This window comes from Octopus bimaculoides, chromosome 6 (assembly GCF_001194135.2).
Source record: "Octopus bimaculoides isolate UCB-OBI-ISO-001 chromosome 6, ASM119413v2, whole genome shotgun sequence".
NCBI classification, from domain to species: Eukaryota; Metazoa; Mollusca; class Cephalopoda; order Octopoda; family Octopodidae; genus Octopus; species Octopus bimaculoides.
Genome location: NC_068986.1, coordinates 94080978 through 94089159, shown reverse-complemented (window position 1 = coordinate 94089159; position 8182 = coordinate 94080978).

Here is an 8182-nt window from a genome sequence, read left to right as displayed (position 1 = left end):
GTGTGTGTGTGTGTGTGTGTGTGTGTGTGTGTGTGTGTGTGTGTGTGTGTGAAAATGTGTGTGAGTATGTATGTGTGTGTGAGTGTTTGTGTGCGTGTGTTTGAATGACTTCTGTTTTTATATGTGTGTATGTGTATATGTACATATGCCAGACTATATGTGTTTGTTATTGTGGTTCAATGTTTACATAAGCAATTAATATAACTTAGAGAGCTGTATATAATAGGAATATAAATATATTTAATGGAATTTATATATACACATATATGTTTCATGTTTCTTAATGTTCTCTATGAGCGTACATAAAATCTGTATCCACATATCTTAGTATCGTGGGAGGGAATGTATGAGTATGTGCACGTGTATGTGTGCATATATGTATGTATGTATGTATGTATGCATGTATGTGTGTATGTATGTATGTGTGCGAGAGAGACAGAGTCAGAAAGTGAAAGTGAATGTGTGTGTGTGTGTGTGTGTGTGTGTATTTATGTATGTCTGTGTGTTACTGAGGTTGCTGTTTCGAAGCAAGCAAAGCAGCGAGCTAGCAAAATTCTTAGTATCCTGGACAAAATGCTTAGAGGCATTTCATCCGTCTTTACGTTCTGAGATCAAACGCTACAGACGTTGGCTTTGCTTTTCATCCTTTCAGGGTCGATAAAATAAGTACTAGTCAATATAATTTTAAGCCCCTTTTCCTAAAATATTTCACACCTTGCATGTACAATGTATAGTACAATGGATTATATCACATCAGGCTATCTCCGCAAGCTGGCAGAATCGTTGATAATCTTGTTCCGGCTGTTTTCATGTTGAGTTTAAATTACTTCAAAGTCAACAGAGTTAGTGTTAACTGGATATGTGATGCATGCATATTTTATATATAATAATATAGGCGCAGGAGTGGCTGTGTGGTAAATAGCTTGCTTGCCGACCACATGGTTCCGGATACAGTCCCACTGTGTGGCATTGGGCAAGTGTCTTCTACTATAATCTCGGGCCGACCAAAGCCTTGTGAGTGGATATGGTAGACGGAAACTGACAGAAGCCCGTTCTTCGAAACGCTTAGTTTAGATTAGGAGTAGCTGATGAAGGAAATATTCTCTGTGTGGCCTGTTTGTTTTCTGTGCTCTGTTTATGTTCTGTTTTTCATTTTGTCCACGTTATTTTGTGACGCCCTGCGCCCAGATATACATCTATATGCATATGCTCACATATTATTTGTATTATACACACACACACACACACACACACACACACATATATATATATATATATGTATATGTTTGTGTGTCTGTGTTTGTCCCCCAACATCGCTTGACAACAGATGCTGGTGTGTTTACCTCCCCGTAACTTAGCGGTTCGGCAAGAGAGTCCGATAGAATAAGTACTAGGCTTACAAAGAATAAGTCCTGGGCGTCGATTTGCTCAACTAAAGGCGGTGCTCCAGCAGGGCTGCAGTCAAATGACTGAAACAAATAAAAGAATTCATCATACGCCATATATAGTTGTAGTGAAGTTCGTCGCATCTCGGATGGCTACCAGATGAAACAAAAGACCTCAAGGTATTTTATGAGACATCTTACAGACCAACGCTATTATTCATTAACTTAAATAATGATTTCTGACATAGGTACAAGGTATGAAATTAAAGAGAAGTGGAGTTACTTAAATTTAAGTATTCTGTATATGACTGTTACTTTATTTTATCAATTTCAATCATGACGAGCAGCTCAGTCGACTTCTGAAATCTTTAACTTTCTTTCCTCCAAGCTAGATAAAATAATTGTCAGTCAAGTACGGGGTCAATTTAAGCAACAATACACTTAGCCTAAAATTTTAGGCCTTGTTGTCTGTGCTAGAAAGAGAGCGGTTTATTTCTGACCTATGACATTACTAAATGCAAAGTTTAAGGGTTTTTTTCATTTTTGGCCTTGGTCTTAGCAAAGAGGTTCGACGTTAATCCATTGGAGTTTGGATAAATTCAACCCCTTGCGATCATCTTAGTGAGTTCAGAAAAACAAATCATTACCATCATTAACATCATCATTATTTTTAAGAGGACATCATGCTGACCGAATCGTTAGCGCACCGGAAAAAATTCTTAGCGGCATATCGGCCATCTTTATATTCAGAGTTCGAGTTCTGCCGTGGTCGACTTTTCTCCCTCATCCTTTCGAGGTCGATAAATTTATGGTACCAGTCAAGCACTGCCTATGGATCCCTTTGATTCCTATTTCACTCTGACTGACCCCTATTATCATTCAATGTTTAAAAATCCTATTATATTTTTGGAATTAAATGTTATTGGGAGTTGTATAAAATATTGCTCATGTATTGTAGAAGTATAGCAAATTTATTACACATAGATTTTAACAACATATATGGACCCTTAAGTGTGAAGTGGACCCCATTTGAAAACCATTAGATCAAACCATTCAAAGCATTGTCTGAAGCACTTAATCAAATTGAAACAAATAGAAACATGAACATCAACAATAGCGATTTTTTAGTATAAGGGTATACAACAGAGATAAGGTAAAAGTCCTTCCAGAGTAATGTAGACTCACAAATAATAATAATAATAATAATAATAATAATAATAATAATAATAATAATAATAATAATAATAATAATAATAGAAACAATTCCTATCATAGTAGGTGCCTTAGGTATAATTAAAAAATACTCAGACAAATACATAACAAAAATACCAGGACTTACAAATATATGTAACATACAGAAAATTGCACTACTGGGTACTGCACACATTCTACGCAAAACACTTTCAATACAGTAAACATAAAAGCACCACAGCAAACCACAGCACATACCCAAGGCGCACAGAGCTGCGCTCGGTAGTGAAGTGAAAGCACGTTATAAAAATAAAACTACTGAACAATAATAATAATAATAATAATAATAATTGTAGACTCACAGAGCCGCTTTCCCAGTTTCGATGGCGTATATATTCTCCACCCCTAACCACTAAGCCATACGCTTCCTCAGACAGTAGACAACATGCCCGAGCAGGGCCTTGACCCTCAAGGTCGGAACAAAATACCTAAACATAATTGAAAGACATAACCATGTGTATTTTTTGTTTGGGGCTTAGTCTCAATATGGTTCATCACAAAATCATCAAGTCACCATTGCCACAATCCTTTATGTACTTTGATTATTATTATGTTTTTTTCACGAAAATCGAGATTGAAATTACTGCTTTGAGTAATACAGGATATCAGGAGACTTTTAGTGTAAAACAAGAATATGATACATTAAACCTTTATTCCTTCCGGCACCTAACGCTCTGACTTCAATTTCCGCTGAGGTCAAAATTGCCTTTTTTTTGTGTGTGTGGGTGTGAGTGTGTACATAAGGTGGTGAACTGGCAGAATCTTTAGCACGCTGGACAAAGTGCTTAGCGGCATTTCGTCCGTCTTTATGTTCTGAGTTCAAATTCTGCCAATGTCGACTTTGCCTTTCGTCTTTTGTGGGATCGATTATTTAAGTACTAGCGTGTGTATGTATGAATGTATGTACGCGCACAATCACATTTGAAAGAAAATGGCTAACAGTAAACTTCGGAGTTTAAGCTTGTCAGCTGCCGTCACTTTGTTGGATATCGGCTTGAAAATCGAAAATTCGGAGTCACTGTCAAACATTTGCAAGTGAAAATTTATATTTATATATGAATATAATGTTATAAAATAATGCAGAATAAATCTTCAGCTTAATGTCAAATTGGTTTTATCTATAATTTGACATGAAAACAAACATTATACATGTATATACGTGTGCGCGTGTGCGCGTGTGTGTGTGTGCGTGTGTATATACACATATATATGTGTGTTTGTAAATGTGTGTGCGTATATACAAATATGTCTGTGTGCGCATTTATATATGTATGTATGTATGTATATATATATATATATATATATATATATATATACGTATACATATATGCATATATACATACATATATTCATATATACATACATATATATGCATATATGTGTATATGTGTATATATATATATATGTATGTGTGTGCGTGAGAGAGAGAGAGAGAGAGAGAGAGAGTTGGTGCTCGAGGGTGAAAAAAACAGGAAACAGAGAGAGGGCGAGAGTGACGCAGATAACAACTGGTAGAGGTGAGAACGCTTGATAAACTGAACGTTATAGAGTCTTTAGTTATTTTTCATCTGTGCCCACCACTCTGATGTCATACGATGCTTGAGGCATCTTTGCCCTTTTCCTTTTATCTCTGCGGAATCGATAAAAGCAAGTACCATTTTTACACATTATATGGTCTGGAACAATTTTAGTCTTGTGCCAATGAAGAAGTCGTGATATTATTGACTGCGTTTCAATCTCCATATGTCCGTCCATTGTCTCATTAACTAATGAAATATTCCCATATTATGTTCATTAATTGGCCTCTGGTAAAAGATCTGGCTGGGAAATTCAGTTCCCGTTTCTAAATTCAGGAAGCGTGATGTACTTCCTTCCGAAACGAACCAAACTAACTGACGGAAAAATATGAAAGGCTCAACATTAAATTGGCTAACAGAGGTTAAACGAAACGACAATGATTAACATGCAGTATCGCTATTAAGCAACAAAACTCAAATACAACAGCTCACATATACACGCACATACATGTTTCAAAATACACTTGCATAATCATGCATGCATGTTTTTATGTGTCAATGTGAGTATCTATCTATCTATCTATCTATCTATCTATCTATCTATCTATCTATCTATCTGTCTGTCTGTCTGTCTGTCTATCTATCTGTCTTCTCTGTCTGTCTATCTGTCTGTCTGTCTGTCTGTCTTCCTTTCTCTCTCTACTTATGTATACATACACACACACAAACACACACACACACACACACACACACACATATATATATGCATATATGAATGATAGGTATGTATTTGTGTATGTGTCTGCTTTCGTCTCTATCTTATATCAAATGTCTCAAACTATGTGAGGAATTATTATCATTATTATTACTATTATTAGAGCAGCACACGCCATGAAAGTGACACTGGGGTACGATGCCCAACATACGATGCCCAACATACCCATCTTGACTATCCACCTGATAAGGGCACACCAGGCACGTGCATCACAACAATACGTGTGCGACATAGGGGCGGCATTGTGACTTCATATAAAGCTAAAGAGCTCATGGCCTTGCCGATGGGACTCAGTCAGAATTTTCTACAGTCGTATAGCCCATTCCACACAAAAGCTCCTTGAATAACAACTGTTTAATGATGATGAAGGAAATACCCATGTTTCCAAGGATGTATTATTCAAACGGTAATGAATTCCTCTCAACACATGACAATGATGCTTCCCAATCTTAATTTAATTTACTTGTATATATGTGCTATACCGCAGCACACCAGCAAATATTTTTTTCACTTTATTTGTATCTGCAATAGACAAGAGATTTCATTCCTTTCGGTTTGATTCAAGTTCGTGGTATTGATTAGCCAAAATAATGGCTAAATATCGGTATCTACCATTCTCGGATTCCAACCGAGGCGTGTTGTCTAGCCTGGTCTATGACATTCAGGTGTTCTTTAACACTCGGCGTTGTATCAGCAGATATACCAGACACTGTCCCGCAGCAAATTCGGTGTATAAACAAAACAGAATACACAATGTATGTGCGATCGATAATATATATGATTTGAAAATTGTATCTTCGGCGAGGTAACTTAGGATTCCTTAACGACAATGTAACCTTCATATAACTAAGGTATACTCAGGCAGATGAGCAGCTACCTGAGTACCTCCCTCCCCCCGGTGAGTAATTATGACATCAGAGGATCTCCTAGCTCGGAAACATTTGTAACCTGAATTTTACCGCCTCTGCTCCCACAATTTGGATTTTTATTCGCATTCATAGCAACTGAAGTTGCGAACCGTGAGCTGTAAAAATTTTTCTCAGTTTATCGAACTTCGATATGGGAAAAATATTCGATATCAATAAGTTATTATTCTTCTTGAAGGTTATTTTTATACCTACTAGCGTCTGCTCTAAGCCTGCTAACTTCCTACATTTAGATCCTTGGGTCGTCTGTGTGTGTGTGTGTGTGTGTGTGTGTGTATCCATCCTTTTCCAAAATAACCCCTTATATTGAACTATACTATTTCCCTCTATTTAACTCTCTCGTAACGTCTCTCATGAAGGGAGTTCCCTAATATCTCAGAAATAGCTGCAAGACTACCCTTCTCTTTATAAATGTCCTAAAAATTCCACACAGCTTTGTTGTCTCATTTTATTTAAGATACGCATGCTCACACAAGACCCGCATTAGAGTCCTCATTCGTATTATTATCGAACCGAGAGCCTAACTACGGTACTTCCATAGCATTTACATAGCCTTACTTGCTATCTTGGGTCTTCTGGATATCAATAACTCTCATATATATGTATGAGATAAATTCTTGATTTATTACACTGATCTTCACTTCGAGTACAGGTAACCAAGTATCTCACACAGACATCTACAGGAATCAGGAATTTCCACGAAGAAAAAGATGTTTTTGCCTACAGTATTGAACGACAGTCGTCAACGCCTCTTTCTGCCGTGACGTAAGATCCAATTACATGCCCCAAACAGCAGAAAACAAATACACAGGAGCGAGCGCGAACAAGCTTAGATAATCAGACACATAGATACGTTTGAACACACAGACATTTAAACACAGATATACACAAATACGCATGTTCACACATTCACAAATGTTCACAAACACATGCACCCAGATTTACATTTTCAAACACATACACTTGCAATTAACACAGTCTTTTCTTGCCACACACATGCAGCCGAAGACACACACACACACGCACGCACGCACATAACGAGTGATCCAGTGATATCTATTTCCTCGTTCTGCGGCTTTCTGCCGAAATGGTAAGTTAATTTCTTTGCTCGTCGCCCGATTTCTGTTGTATTTCAACTGATTGTTGGTGCACTGGAAGATTTTTCGACTTAGATTTTTACAGCAATGTCATCAATCAACTCATGTGCCCAATTATAATTATAAATCAATTATAAAATTTGGGATTTGCCATTTGTCGGCTTTTTTGTTATTATTATTTATTTTACTAATAATAATAATTAAAGATATCTTTATAAATATTTTAAAAATATTTATTCATAGGCGCAGGAGTGGCTGTGTGGTAAGTAGCTTGCTTACCAACCACATGGTTCTGGGTTAGTCCTACTGCGTGGCACATTGGGCAAGTGTCTTCTACTATAGCCTCGGGCCGACCAAAGCCTTGTGAGTGGATTTGGTAGACGGAAACAGAAAGAAGCCCGTCGTATATATGTATATATATATATATATATGTGTGTGTGTGTTTGTGTGTCTCTGTTTGTCCCCCCAACATCGCTTGACAACCGATGGTGGTGTGTTTATGTCCCCGTAACCTAGCGGTTCAGCAAAAGTGACCGATAGAATAAGTACTAGGCTTACAAAGAATAAGTCCTGGGGTCGATTTGCTCGACTAAAGGCGGTAAAAGAGTAAAGAGTATTGATATATATGCATATATACATAAGGAGTGTATGTTTGTGGGTGCATATATATATATATATATGTATATGTATATATATATATATATACTATATACATGCACACACACACACACACACACACACACACACACACACACACACACACACACACACACACATTTATATATAAATAGGCTCAGGAGTGGCTGCGGGTAAGAAGCTTGCTTCGCAACCACATGGAACCGGGTTCAGTCGGACTGCGTGGAGTATTGGGCAACTGTCTTCTACTACAGCTTCGGGCTGACCAAAGCCTTGTGAATGAATTTGGCAGATGGAAACTGATGTTTGCAATAATAACACGACCAATTTGTATGTATGTATGTATGTATGTATCTGTGTTTGTCCTCCCAGCATCACTTGACAACCGATGCTGGTGCATTTACACCCCCGTAACTTAAGGGTTCGGCAAAAGAGACCGAGAGAATAAGTACTAGGCTTACAAAGAATAAGTCCTGGGATCGATTTGCTCGACTAACGGCGGTGCTCCAGCATGGCGACAGTCAAATGACTGAAACAAGTAAAAGAAAAAAAATTTATATATGTATGTATATGTATATATATGTATATATATATA